This window comes from Lichenostomus cassidix, chromosome 2, assembly GCF_008360975.1.
Source record: "Lichenostomus cassidix isolate B80296 chromosome 2, HeHo_3.0, whole genome shotgun sequence".
NCBI lineage: Eukaryota > Metazoa > Chordata > Aves > Passeriformes > Meliphagidae > Lichenostomus > Lichenostomus cassidix.
Window position 1 is genome coordinate 51,778,006 of NC_139482.1, and position 15,706 is coordinate 51,793,711.

Genomic DNA, 15,706 nt, shown 5'->3' on the forward strand with positions numbered 1-15,706 from the left:
CCTCGTACATCTGACCAAATAAAGAATGCTTGCTTCTTAATGCTACATTGGTGTTAAGGAGTTTTTATTTTTAACAATTTTTCGCAACAGACTGAGGAAGTTTTCCAGAGCTCCCTTCAAACAGACTCGTGGATTAGATATCATACAAAATGTTTTCTCTGTTACTGCAGTGAAGCCCTGAGATGAAGGTTGCAGACCCTTCTACAACAGAAGTTTGCAGGGAAATACCAGACAGACAGCAGCAGACACTGTAAAATCAACAAGCTGAAAAATTGAGGTACCTCTCAGCCCTAACTTTCTGATTTCAAATACCCAGAGACCTGGCAGATGCTGTACTCAGGGTGCTGGTACATGCTACAACCTATGCCACCACATCTTGCTCTCATTGTCTACCCTTAGCAAGAAACATTTGCCCAGAGCACAGAAAGCAGAAGCCAAACAGAGTGGCTTCTGTAAGTGTTGTTATTTAAAAGGAAAAAACTCATAAATACTCCAATTTAGCAGCCTGTTAAAAGGCATAAATACTCTTTGTTCTGCAGGAAACCACTTATGCACTTTGTATATGCTCAAGTACCTCCTGGAAGTAGACCCAGGATAGGCTCCCCATGAAAAGCAAAACTTGAATAAAAAGGCAAAATATTATTGCTGGATTATTTTTGCTCTGCCTTTTCTGCAACCTAGAAAGAAAAGTCAGGTCTTCTGCTAGAAAGAGACAGTCAGGAAGGTAACCCCCAACACTCTTTGTGACTTCTCTCCAAAACAGTAATTGAACATAAAACAAGAATCTGAAGCTTTCACAAAAACCTGCCAAGACCATTTACAGTCTCCACATTTCAAAGGAAAACAACACCACCTAGAAGTTATAGAGCAACTATGTACATTTTCCTTGAGAACTGTTTCTTTTGGTCTTAAATATCAACCTTTGCCAGCACCTCATCTCTCCCACCCATTCCTCTGGCTATCACAACCCTGGCCACAGTCTCCCGACAGGCACATGGGCTTTGCTGAGTGAGTTATAATTTCAAGGCACCAACTCTCTCAGATGTTTGGCAGCAGAAAACAATCTCTCATCCTGACTGGCACCCCTGTAATTTGGAAATGGGACATTTCTTCCTGGCTTTTAAATGCCCCTTGATCTAGATGCCTGCACTGTTTTACATTTATATGCAGGTTCACCAATTAAATTATGGTTTTGCAGCTGACTGCCAAAGCTGAAGTTGATATAGTTATACTGAGATATGGTCAGATGCTTTGTTAAGCTGCCACACAAGTAGCTTCACTCTATTCAGTAGATGGTTGATAATAAAGAGCCACAGTTGTAGCAGATATGCTGTCTCCAGCATTAACACCTGAGCAGGAGGAAAACTTTTATTTAAACACAGTTCTGCAAGTTAAATGTGCTAATCCCAGAGTCTGCAGTGGTTCTGACACCCATCACAAGGCTGCTTTCCACAGCCTGAAATTTCATACTTGAAGCAAAATCATCCCACAAAAGTAATTAGAAGTACTGAAAAAATCTGAAGATGTTTTTAACATGTGACATATTCCACACTGTGGAGGATTGAGACAGTTCTGTGATGCACATGCATGGGCATGAATGACCATTTTGTCCTGTTCTCTTGCCCATAATCACCCTTTGTAATTCAGATTTGGTTGCTAGTCTGAAGAGGAAAAACATAGGCAAATAACACTTTTAAAATAGCTTGTCTACATATCTCTGGGACATAAGTCTTCAGTCAGACTCAATTTATTTGAAACTCAAATTACATTTCAATATATCTGCACTTCTAAGGCTGAAACTATCCAAGAAAGAACAGAGCCTGCTAAGGGGCACCTGAAAAATTAAATAGAGAAAAACATGAAGGACCCCACTTCTTATTTTATAAAAATATCTCCTTAAAAATAAAAATTAAACACTTATAATAAGTTTCCAGGAACTGCTCTGGACTGAATTGCAGAAAGTCTTGTGAAACTTCTGGTGGGTAAATAAATAATTGCATATAACTGCAGCTTCATCACAGCTACTTTTTAAGCAAAAGGCTGCATGTGGTTAATTATGTGGCTAATTAGCATGCGCCTAAAGCAAAGGGAGCCACAAAGTCCCCAAAATTTCTTTCAGGCTTTAATGTTCAAAAAAATTTGTGAAAGTGTACTTGACACAGTGATAGAAGAAAAGAGAAGAGCATTTTAACAAGGAGCAAGTCAATTACTTTGGAGTAAAGTCCATTCAGGAGAATGAGCTATGTTTTGGAGCTATCAGCAATTCACAGAACCTAATTTTCCAGGTGACCAAACAACAGTATTGCTACACTACCAGTCTGTGTCTGAGAAAATAACCCTGAATAAAGCTAAAAATGGTACTAACTCAAAAGAGGAAAAAAACAAAAAGCATGAAACATCTTCCACTGTTTTTTTGACTTAACATCTGCATAAACACTAAAGCTATCACAAAGCTGAATTCTGCCAGGTCCCTGTGGACCATGAACCATGCCCCCTGGCTTCCCTGCAGAGCAATAAAGTCCCCAGAGTAAAGTCTCTGCACAGTTAAATGTCTGAACACTAATTACTCAGACTCTGCTTAAACACCGATTTCATACAAAGGAATTTTTTTGTGCTGACTTTTATGCTGTTTAAAATTGAGTGCTTTTCATGTTTTGTTAAAAAAAAAAAAAATTGGGGAACTGCTTATCCATACCTGCATTTCTGGGGAAACCACTCAGAGCTAATAACAAGAGGTGTAGCTGACAGTGCAGCCGATGACACACGCTCAAGAATCTCAGCCCATTCCCTTCCCTCTCTTACGTTGCTCATTTTGCTTTTGCTGTCACCTACTGAGAGAAGAGGCTTCTCCCTCTCACCTGATAGATTAACAAGGGCTTTGCAGGTAAACTCTAATGCCAGAAGAGGTTTCCAGCCTTTTGGTACAACACAACCAAAAGCGATGATGAACAAATACAGAAAAATGTTCTGAAATATTTTGTAAATTACTACATTTGCCCCTGAAGTTTCCTGCCAGTTACTGCAGTCCTTTCTACAAGCTCTTTGTTCTTCAGCAGGCCTAAAGAATGCAGAGCTGGGCTGGACAGATGCAGGATAGCTGTACTCCCAGGCTGTATTCTTACTTTCTCACAGCAGTTCATTGGTTGACCAATGTAATGTTGACCAATGACCAAATAAATCACACCCCCTTTCCCTATCAGTCCTCCCAGTTCCAGAACAGTGGAAACCTCTCTCTTCTATAACACACTCTCAGACCTACCGACAGTAAGTGCAATGTAAGAAGAAGGTATTATTACAGCCTCTCTTCTTCACTGCAGGAAATCCCACACAGATCAGACATCTAGAAAATATGACTACAACTAAAGTTTGTATTTAAATATCTGAATAAAACAATGCCCTACAATGAATAAAATAATAGGTTTCTTCTTTTCCTTCTCTTGCTGTTAAATTAATCTGAAACCCAAATTCTAAAAGGAATTACATGCTTGCCTAGCTTTAATCACAAGTAATCCCATTGATCTCAATGAGAATACTCCTACAAGCCCATTAAGAAAGAAGAGCTCTTGCTGTTGACTGTAATATTAGTATGCACAAGAACAAAACATATCCAGCTACAAGTATGTTCTTTTAATATCCTTATGGACTCAACCCAATAGATGATACTTATCTTCCGGTCCACTAAAGGTCACTCCATCTCAGATATTTAAGAGGCTGACCTATTTTAAGAATTCCCCAAACAAAAAAAGCACTCCTGCTACACATTGCAGTCTCTCTAAAGATATTGCTTACCATGGCTGATGAAACCCTCTGCCTGCATTGCTAGCATGACAGCAACTCATAACACTGGAGACCTGCCTCATACTGTCTTTAGAGAAAACAATATACACACAGAACTTAGCTAGCCAGACAAGTGCACTTTTTTAGCTAACTTTCTCATCCCTAGCCCAGAAAAAACTACTAACTGACTTGATGATTGAGTCCACGCAGCACCACTAGCTGGAGAATGGTACAGGATGGATTGTGCCAGGGTATTAATGGCATTGCAACTTCTACATACCTTGTTAAATCTCAGTGGTTTGGGACTGGCGAAGCTGCTGGCAACTTCAAAGACCCTCTCCAAAAATCTATGTGAAAATCACTATAATTGGGTAACAGACTTAAACGCCGCCCCTACCTTCTTTATTCCTCAAAATCTGCATTCAAAAATATGAAGCAGGAAGGTTTTAGTGAAGCTGGCTGCCTGTTCAGATGAGTATTTTAAATGCACAACTTATTCAAAACCAGCATGGCCATGTAATTGGGATAAAAGAACCCAGTATCACCCTTCTCCTTTCTTCTGCCAAATGAATGTGCTCAGGTGGACTATTACTTTATTTATAACAACTGTGGCCGAACAAATGGATAATATTTCATTACAGGCAGGATCAGTGCAAGTGCTGAATTTTGAAATAACTAAAACAACTGTTGCAAAGGTTCAGGAGCAGACAATACTCAGGGCACTGGAAGAGGGAAATATACCTTGTAAAAGAGGAAGAAAAATAACTGGATCATGGAAACAGGAGATTTCCAAGAATGAATGCTTTCATTTGAAACATAATGCGGATGTTTTTCCCTCTTTCCAGATTTTATTAGAGCATATCCACTTCATTTTTCTGCAATATTTTGGTGAAGTGATTCAACAGTTACCCTTGTAAGAGAAGAGCTTTGTCCCCATCTCAAGTTCATGTCCTTAAATGCACCACTCCTTTAAACAGCCAAAGAGGTCACTGAGTTCTGAACAGAGAGTGGCTGCACTGAACGACCACCATCCTGTGCCACCAACAGTAACATAAAAAGTAATTTTAAAATGTAACAGCAACCACCCTCTTCATTATTTTATTCAGCCTTGTTCCTTTTTAAAATACCAGTCTAAATACCTTCTTCTCTCCTTACCTTCTGCTAAAATAACTCCAGAAAGCATTTTGAGGTTCTGGGAAAGAAGTTGACTGTGTAAGTTTAATATTTATTATTTAAGCCATCTACATCTCAGGCATGACTGAGGCCCCTCCACAAAATCAGTTTTAAACACAAGATTTCTTTATCATTAGAAATGGAAAACAGAGGGCACCTTACACTAATATGATAAACACAAACACTACAGATGGGCGTCTGTAAGTTGTCACTGTTTTATAGATGCCCATCTTAGACATTAGACACTAAATCTCTGTTCTTCCCTCCATGGGAAGAACACGCTTCTGTGAATAAAGGCAGAAGTGGAGCCTCAGCAGCTCAGAAAATGTAAATGACAACTGCCTGCAATAATCCGTGTTCCAAGTCGACTCAGATCCACTGGTTTCGTCTAGGATCAAATTGAGTTGGACAAAGAATGCAACAGTGTGGCCAAACAATGGCTTGAGTCAGACTTATAGATCACAAACCATTTGACTACACTTGCTGTAAGGCTTGGTGGCTTTTCCTCCTGATGGATTTTAGTTCTGCAGTCTGGAATAGCAAAGTTTATTCCAAATAGGCATATAAGCAAAAACAAAGTCATGTAGGAGCTGGAAATTACAAATAATCATGAGATGCAGTAAAGGAATGTACCTCATACTTCTTTTTGTTAGAACAACGGAATGGTTTTGGGTCAAAAGGAACCTTTAAAGATCATCTAGTCCAATCTCCCAGCTGTGTGATATTTCCTTTTCTCCAGTCACTGGTGCCTTCACCTGATTGCCATGACTTTTCAAATATGATGGAGAGTGACTTGGCAACTGCACGAGTTCTTCCTACTCATAATGATTCTCTTCATGAAAAAGGCCATCTGTCAGTACAGTGTTATGAGATCCCATGGGCAAAAGATGAAGAGATGATGTCTCATTTAGCAGTCATTTAACCACAAGAAACTTGAACTCTGGGGTTATCTGCATCTTCATGCTGCCTTAGAAGTCAATAACTTAACACCTAGGATAGGAGGACTTTCCCTCCTGTGCTTTATAGAGAGGAACATTTTGTTTCTGATATTACAGGCCATTTGACGGTGGGAATGTTGGCCAAGTGACAGGGATGGTAGCATGCAGCAGACCAGCAGTTGTTTCTGAAAGGTGGTCTCTCTGCCTGAGTACATGACCACAAAGAAAAAGGGGGAAAAGGTACCTCACGCACCTCCCTGGTGCAAAATTGGGCCTTCTTCAAATATACCAGGAAATTAAGGCTGTGTCCTTGAAAGCTGTATCCTTTCTGATGAAGGCTTATCAGAAAACTGGGCTCCGAGCAGCCAGAGAATTACATGGCCACATCCCCGCCTGGAGGGCAAGAAGAGAAAGGAAGCTCTCATCTACCCTAAAACTAAGGACTAGCCACTTTAAGCCCTGTTTATATTATCATATAATATGGCTATTTTTATGGTTCTTTTGCTGAGTCTTCACTGTGTCTGTACTGTGAATATTACTAGATCAGGCTGTCACCAGGACCTATTCAAGGACTGGGTTGGAAACATATGGCAGAATATTATTACTTTTAAACAGTAAGTACAGACAGGCAAATGGCCTATTTATTTTGAAAATATTTATTCAAGAGCCTTCAGTCTTAAAGTCTCATCGCAGATATCAGGCATATAAGACCAGGCAGTACATCTTAATTTGTAAATACTGGGCTAAATGCATGGATAGCTATTTCACTTCACTATGTGAGTAAGTAAATATAAAATAGACTTCAAAAAACCAAAAGTCCAAATGAAAAACATTTCCTAAAGCAAGTATTTTCAACAGCTGCTGGGATTGGTTATCCTCACTCCTGGATGATGAACCTAAGACATCTCAGACACCTCCAGACTGTTTTTAACAGCTACTGCAGACCACAATACTTTGACTGCAAATCCAAGTAGTACATACTTACCAAAAAACCAGAAGGCCTACCTCTGTCTCATACTGAACAAGAATGAAAGTAGAGAAAGCCCATTATCACCTCCACTGCCAGAAGTGTACCACTCCAGTTTATAGCCGCATCACTTAACAGTGAATTATCAACAGCACAGAATTCCTCTTTAGCCGCGTTCCAATTATCTGAGTATCTGAGTTCTTTGCAGATTTTTGCCACTAAAGAATCAAAGCTTTAGAGGAAGACACAAACTAGAAATTAATTTGCAATCTCCATCCAAATGCTATGAATCTGATTTAATGTCAACAACAAAAACAAAACAAAAAACCAAACAAACCATAACCCTACCACCTCAATCCTTGATACACTTTTATCTTGTCACCAAGACTAAACACTAAGCACAGAGAGATCACGACCATCATGTTGATTCCACCTTCCAGCCGCAAACAATTGTGCTATGCGTGAGAAAAATCAGCTAATTATTCTAAAGACAAGTATGAGCAAGCTACCGAGGTCTCTGTGTTCATTGCCAAATAACAGACTAACCAGTCTCTGTTGCTAATCTGTGTCAGAGCCTGCAAAAGACAGTAAATACCAAGTAAGGCCTGTCCTCCCTAGCAACAGAGAGGGTTACAAAGCCTTATCGCTTCTAGCATAACAAAGAAACATCCATGACATTTTAACTAGAATGACTGTGGTCTCAACTTTCCCCCTCACTTCCTGAACTATTTCTTCCTTTATGTTATTTGGGGATTACTCAAGAATTCATATTCTTTCTGGCATCTTTCATCTCTTCTCATTCATGGAGCAGAGGTAATGACTAGACCATAAAGATACCTTTAGAGAAAGCTAATGAACATGGTAACATTACTTGAGCCATGAGAACAACTTATTTTATTAGCCAGTGTTGTGCAGCCTTTAATTTGGCACTTAGGTTAGTTACTATAACAGGAACATTAGCTGCCCCGAACAGGCTCCTTTTAAATGGTTAATAATGATACACAGGGAAAAAAAAAAAAAAGAAAGAAGAAACTTACACTAATTGTTCAACTCACGTTGTTAAAGTGGTGGATTGTATTCATCTGGAGGAACAGATTAGCAAATGTGTTTCATTATCTTTCCCAGTCAGGTGTGTTTTCTGCAATGTTTTCTAATTAGCACAGCAGATCTCTGTCTGAGTTGCAAACATTAGTCTAAGGAACACGTAAGTTGAGTCACACAAGAAGCCAAAGCACATATTGCTAAGGGAGTAGAGAAAAAACAAGTCAAATGTATATTTATCTTTTATTATAGTTGCACTTATTTTATAAAGTTTTAAGACCTAAGTTCAACACTTTGGCTTTACAGGCATGAGAACATTTGCCATGGTTCAAGGCCAGCTCCAGAGGTGTGAGACAGCTCCTGAGCAACTTTTGTTCTTCTAAATTACAACAGGGCATGGGAAAAAAAATCCAAACTAACGAAATCCAGAGTGGGATTTTGTTAGTTTTGGGGTTTTTTTTTACTACAGGATTAAACTGCAAGAGTGCCTTGGCTTTCAGACTGTTCTTCCTTCATAAGCCCAACTGCTTCCCCACTCAGTGAAGCAATCTTTTTAATGCCTCACTTACTAAGGTGCACTATGAGCATAATGTAAGTTCTTTTAACACACCAAGCACTACCTCCAAGTTTCAGAAGGATCTACAGTTGCCTGAAAATTAGAGGTGAAAGTTATCCACAATTCTGCATACACTGATGTTGCTGTACCGCTGTGTAAAACACAGGAACTCCTTCCTCGGGACATTATTCTCACCCTGTTAATTATTCTGTTAATTTCTCCACTTCTTCCCAACTTTGGTTTAGTTTTATCTCCTGTTGCCTGACTCTGCTTAACTAGCCAAGGATGGCAGTGCAGACAGAGTTTCAACGGACCACAGCAGCAGTAATGGCGAACACCCGCTGAAGTTTCCTACAACAAATCTGCACAGAGTGCAGCGTTTGCTCTACTCGATTGATGAAACTGAGGTAACTTTAGAGTCATCGTTAAAAATCAAAAATGCCAACGAGCATTCCAGTCCTGCATCTTGCTGAAGTCCTGGCACCACAGCATAAGATGGAAAGTGATTCCTGTTTTAATTTGAAAACTCGTCAGTTAATTTATCCATTTATCTTCACTTGTTTTGACAAAGCCAGTTCATTTTTAGTGCAGAGAGCAAAGCGGTCCTGTTCACATCTGCTGAGCTTAGTTTTCAAAGTCTGTGGATACAGCAGATATTCTTCATGACAAAAAAAAAAAAAGCAACAAGTCTGCCCTTTGAGATTTAAACTGAAGTCACTCAGAGCTGAATGTGGTGGTCTTCTTGGCTCGTTGGGTTTGGGGGCGGGTCTTTGGGGGTGAGAAATGGGTGTTGAAACATCCAATTAGCAAAACAATTGGGAAAATAACGAGGACACTAAGAATAAGAAGTTGAAAACTACAAAGGTTGAGTCTCCTTTTTAGCTCTACAAAATAAGCACTGCCATTCCTTTAAGGATAACACAAATCATACTTCATTGACTTAAACTCCAGTTGCTCACAACCAGTAACTCAGTTCACCCTCTGAAGAAACTGAGAGATTTGTATTAGAAAAAAACTTCCTTGACCATGTGGATGTAAAACCAGGAGCAGGAGTCCAGAATCATCAGCTCTCCAGAATAAGGGAAGTTTCCAGATCCAATAGTAAGAAATTGAAAAATATTTTACCATCAATTATTATTATATTAATAATATTTATTAATTTATTATCAGTAATTATTATCTAAGTGGCATGCACTGCTTGTGACAGTTTTTAGTAAGACTTGAAGGCTTTCTTATATGTGCTGAACATAATTTAAATTATTAACCCATTGCTCTTTATATTATGAAGATTAAACGTCAAGTTGGATTTACAGTATTGAAACAGATTTGTCTTCATTTTCTCATTTATCAATACAAGCTACAGAAAGATGTTCAAACACTATGTTATTGATTTTTGGAACAGTGTCATTCTGTGTTCACATCTGTAATCAGAGGTCTAACAGCTGAAATATTATCCCTATTCCACAAAAATTAATTTGGCAAATCAATGAAAGGAATTGGGTTAAAATGATTTCACACAAAATCAGTTCAATAAACTGTTGCGCTAATTAACACTGGTAGTTTGTGGTTTTTTAACAAGGTCCTACACAGAAGTTCAGCAGGATGCCAAGAGTTATACAAAGGCTGAGCTAGTCTTTTCACTGTGTGTAGATTGAGCCTTGATGCATATTTTTTATTTTTTTTTTTAGCTAGAGATAGGTGATAGCTGTCACTAGAGCATTAAGTAATTATTAATAGTGTGAGTATGTTTTATACACAGATTCTGTACCACATCCAAAAATGTGAGAATCACCTTTCTCCCACTAAAAGCTGTCTGAAATATGGCCCGATCACATCCCTTTATGAAGGGAAAATATTCCCACACTCACTTCACACGAGTAAACTGAGGTACAGCCTGCTTAATGGTCTGCTGTTTCAGAAAGGAGCATCAAACAGCTATAGTAAACATGGATTTTCACAGAATTTTAAGAAAGCTTAGCATCTCTAAAAAGAAGTCCAGTTCGTAGGAAAGGTTTTACATGACCTCTCACACTCTCACCACGCCCTGGCCACTCGAGGATGCTACTCGGCTACTACCACATCATTTACAGGCTAGTACTCTGCTTCATTGCAACCTGGACATTATTCTAAACAAATAATGTCCCTTTTTTTCCTTTCTCTCCGTTGCCCCCTCCCCAAGTGCTGGCCCGTCCCCTCTGCTGTGGAAGGTGTCTTTGGAGCAGCCAGGACAACGTGACTTGAAGGACTCCCCCAATCCTCCACAACCGAGGGGGAAACGCCGGTGGCGAGCAATCCTGGGCAGGCGGAGGACAGAAAACGAAAGCCCTGCTTCCAAATCTTAATTACAGCTAGCACGGATTAAGTAATAGCCACTAACCTCTTCAGCTCACAGAGGACAAACGTGGTCCTGTTTAATTCTCCTCTGCTCCCTGCAGCTCCCTCTTACACAACGCTCTGCAGCTCCGGCATATCACCTCCCGCACGCCCTATCGCGGTCGCGGCAGCAACACCCCCTCGGCCGGCAATCCAATAAGGCACTGCAGGGGCGGGCTGAAGCCACAGGCGGCTGGAGCAGGCGCTGAGGCTGGGAGCTTTCGCCCGGGAAATACCCAGAAAGCTACACGTGGCTCCCAAGGGGTTGGCAAATCCCCGGGGACCTGGGAAAGACCTCCTGGTTAAGCCCGGGCAGTGGTCTCTCTGACGTAGGGTTTCCAAAATTATAAACTACATATCAGTAAACCCCGTTCATATGCTTAATTTGCCTCAGTAGCTGCAGCCATAGAGAAAAAATAGAATAGAAAAGAAATTTAGGATTATATATCTATTGAAATTAGTCACCGTGGAATGCTGAACTAACTGACCACAAGGGTCCTTGGCAGAACATCCAAGATAGGGCCAGAAAGAGGAACAAGCGGGGGCAACTCCTCAGTCTAAATTTGTGCCAACTGGGTAAAAGGTGATTTTGGCAGGGAGAGTGAAAACACTGACTCAGAGCCCACCGAGTCTAGAAGCCTTCTGACTCAAGAGGAGGGGGAGACTGAGGATGCAGACTAATTAACATATGTGAGATAATCACTTAACCAGTAGAATCACAGAATATTCTGAGTTGGAAGGGACCCACATGGATCAAGGATCAACCCAACACTGAAGTGAATGGCCGATATGGGGATTGAGCCTAAGACCTTGGTGTTATTAGCACCATGCTCTAACCAAGCTGAGCTAAGAACATATAATACTAATTAATGAGACAACTATGCAACTTGTAGCCAATGAATACTGGTATTTTTGTTTCCTAAAATGTATAAATAATGTAAAGTTTTGATAATCAGGGAGCTAGCTTTTCGTGGGTTAACAAAAGGCTCCTTTTTTTGCACAAACTAGAATAAAGAAATAAAGATTCCTCTCCTCGGTGTGTGAATTGGCATTGCACACCACATAATGAGCCCACGTTAGGGACAGCAACCCCAGCCAGGCTCTCCCAGAGCCCACTCACATAATAGTTTGCAGACACAGGCACATCAGCAGTGTTTGTGTCTGTGCAGCTGCAGCCATAGGGTTTACATTGCAGGATGAATCTGCGCTGAGGAAATTGGGAGTTTCAATAGTGACAAGTGGGAAAGAAATCATTCTGTGCCTGGCTTTGCCCAAGCAGGAGGCATGCAGAGAGCAGATGCTAGGACAGCCCACGTTAGGTGTTAGAGAAGTTCTTACTCAAGACTTTGCCTCCCATTCTACTGGGACTGCTTTGTGCCAGACAACATACTGTGCTTCAGCACTAACTTCTCCTAGGAGAGACACCTTTGACCCAGATCTTACTCCCAGCCTCTTTACTTTCTTATCTACATGCAACAGGACTTTCAGCTGCTTCTTTTGGGGCTTGGAAGATAAAAGCCTGTGAGTGTACAGCTATTTGCCCTCAGGCCAGCAGTTCCTGCAATGAACAATGTATGAAATGAGGATGGTCTGAATTCCACAGATCTTTCTACGCCATGCTGATGGTGGACATTCATACAGTGGAAACCTCAAACTGTGTTACATTGTGTGGTGGTTTTGATTGGCCCAAAACATCAGCAAAGTATTTTTTAACATCTAGGAGAAATTTGGACCCCTCAGAAGCTATTGTGGTAGGCCTGGGGAGGTGCCTGAGGGGTGGGGAGTGGCACGGAGATGGTTCCTGTGTGTCCTGAGTGTAAATTCTGGAAGTTTTTACATCAAGCCCAGCAGAGCCAATCTCTGGTGGCTCTGAGGGTGATGGACATGCTGCCGGCCAAGTTTGGGCCAATTAGAAGTGCTAGTTACGCCTCTGTGAAAACATATTTAAGAAGAAATCAAAACAAGGTTGGCATGCACTTCTTTGTAGTTGGAGGAGGAGGAGGTGGAGGTAAAAATATGTGAAGGGAGAGCAGCATGGAGACGCCAAGGTCAGTGAAGAAGGTGGGGGAGGAGGTGCTCCAGGCGCCGGAGCTGAAAACCCTCTGCTAGCCATGGGGGGAGCAGGAGGTTCCCTCTGCAGAGTCCACAAGGATGCAGAAATCCACCCACAGCCCACGCCAGAGGAGCAGGTGGATGCCTGGAGAAAGCTGTGAACTAGTGGGAGTCTCATCTAAAGAGTTAAAACTGCAAAGGCCTTGCTCCTGGGATGGAAGCAGCCTGGCCTCGGCTCAAGAGAGTCTGCACAGCATCTTATGGACAAAGAGACTCATGTTGCAGCAGAATTCGGGCGGGATGTTGCTCGTGAGGTTGGACCCCACCAAAGAAGTTCCCAGAGGACTATCTCTTGTGGGAGGGACCCCATGGCTAAGTAGAGAACCCCTCTCCCTGATTGGGCTGACCAGAAAACCCCTACCCTGCCCCCTGTCTGTGTTGCTGCTTTGGAAAGAGGGAAGGGGAGTGAGTGGAGAGACTGCTTCTTAAGAGAGCAGAGGAACTGTCTGGAGAGAGAGAGAGATAAGTAGAGATAAAGATTATTTGTAGTAGAAGAATTGTGGTGATGAATAGATTTATGGACTTGCTCTGTGGACTGAGAAAATACCCCACACCCTGCCTCCCTAACCAGGCTTGTTGGTTAAAAAGAGGAAAGGGGTGAATAAAATGGGTTCGTAAGAGGGAGGGGGTGAGTGAACAAAATAGTATATGAAAAGTTTATTTTTGCCTTGGATTTTATCCTCCAACTCTGTTAGGTAATTAAATCACTTTTTGCAACTTTAAGTTTGGAGCCTGTTTGCCCTCTTTTTTTCATCCGTGCATCCTCCTACCAGTGTCCTATCTCATTTGACTCACGAGATTGGTGTGTATTTTTGCAGGTTTTTTTGTTGCCGCAAGAGAGAGTCGAGGTGCCTGGCGTTTAGTCAGGGCCAAACCCCGACACATTGGAATTATAAGTACAAAGGAGCAAATTGTGTATCCTGTCATCTCAAACATAAAGTAGAAATACCTCTGGAGAACATTTTTTTGTTTTGCACACAAGTGTGTTCAAGTCAACCCGTTTCTGGTACATCTTGGGGTGTGCTGTGTAAAGTAGTCACACCAGAGGAAGCTTTATCAGTGATCCCAAGGGCTTTAGCTGTCTGGGCTTAAATGTGACTTTTATGAATAGTGATGTCTTTGGAATGGGGAAAAAATAAAACTAAACAGGCAGTCCTCCCACCTCACTGATGATGAAGGAAGCTTATTTTCAGCCTGAATTCTTCCCATAGAAATTAAAAATTCAATGCTTCTTTGGATTCCTTAAATTCTTTATTCTTAAATTCTTCATTCTAAAATTCTGCAGGTTGGGATTTTGAGAGTGACACACCCTTCTTTCCATATTTTCTTATTTCTGACATGTTAACTTCCTAATCAGAAAGATTACAGGAACTCACTTGGCCTCCTCCCAGCTTTTTTTTGCCAGAGTCACATTTTCTGAACCACTTATGAAGTTGTAACTATTGCAAAACTTCCATAAGTTTTAACTACTGCAAAACTTCCATGGTCTAACATAACTTTGACTGCACTTAGATTTTGTGATGACATTACTATGCTGGTTGTTTCAAATAAGTTATAAGATGTTTCAAAACTATTTCCATCTTCTCTCAATGACACTGTATTACTATAGGTTAAACTACAAATTATGCCTCAGCAGCTTTAGTTACAGTTGTTACAAAACTGAAAAAAGGAGCTCCAGAAAGTAATTGAAAAATTATACACAAAACTAACAAGCAGGAAGTTTAAAGTCTGAAGATCTTCAACATGTGTGTGGTATTGCATAAAGGAGGATTGGCAGAGCAGGAGAAACAATATTTAAACATATACATCATGAGTTCTACATATGGGACAGTTAATGACTAGCACATGACTGTATGATTAGCATAAAGTAATGAATCAATTAGCACATGATAGGAAATGGTAATGCATAGCAGAACATATGAAAGAATGCATATGGGAGTGATTGGAGGCAGATGTAACTCAGAGCCCTTGGATTCAGTAACCATGTTCCTATTTGTACAGCCACGTGATCTACAGGAGGTGGAACCTGTTCCGTCTCATAATTAAGCTTGTAAAAAAAAACCCCAACAAAAACCAAACAAAGAAACAAAACAAAAAAACACCCAAAAAACAAACAAACAAAAAAACCCAAAACAAAAAAACCCCACCTACTTTCCAAATGGATCAGATCCCAAAACCAGATGGAAGTGGCACAACACACAGCCAAACAGGAGGGCACAACGGCCTCCTTCCACCACACCTGTAGTTGGGTTAGCTTAAACGAATCCTGTACCTACCTGCTGTTTGATCCTTGTATACAGCCTCTAGCTCCCTCTGCCATAGCATTGTTTATTTTTTCAGGCAGCTAGATAAAACCCCAAACATTTAAATGAGCTCCAGACCTGGACAAGAGGTGGGGGGAGTGGTTCTTCCAGTGGTGGAATGAGATATTGGCTCTGAAGGAGTAATTTGTAGCTGTGAGATGAGTGGCCAGCATTAGTTGGGTCCCCAGGGTGGTGACAGCACACAGGGGAAAATGCCAGCCTGGGAAGACATAACAGCAAATAGCCCCCGGCATGGACATAGTAATACTGGTGTCTTACACCAGCTCTCTCTCTTTACATATGGAAATAGCAGAGAGAATATCTATAAATAATAAGTACCTTTCAGTACCAATAAAGCTTCACCAAAATTGGATGGATATTGCACAGTTTTCATCATTGCAAAATTACCAGGAAAAAAGGCCAGCAGGGTCTGTTAGTTAAGCTAACACAGGCATAGCTGGGAATT

The 15,706-nt window shown here is 40.9% G+C and overlaps 1 protein-coding gene across 1 annotated transcript in view; it reads right to left on the minus strand.

Moving 5' to 3' along the window:
• The window catches only part of BLVRA (biliverdin reductase A), a 29,986-nt gene extending 18,997 nt beyond the window's left edge, over nt 1-10,989 (minus strand). Inside the window, exon 1 of the mRNA XM_085051551.1 lies at nt 10,830-10,989. The gene's annotated coding sequence lies outside the window, so the exon portion shown is untranslated. The remainder of the gene's footprint in view (nt 1-10,829) is intronic.
• Nucleotides 10,990-15,706: the final 4,717 nt, after the last annotated feature.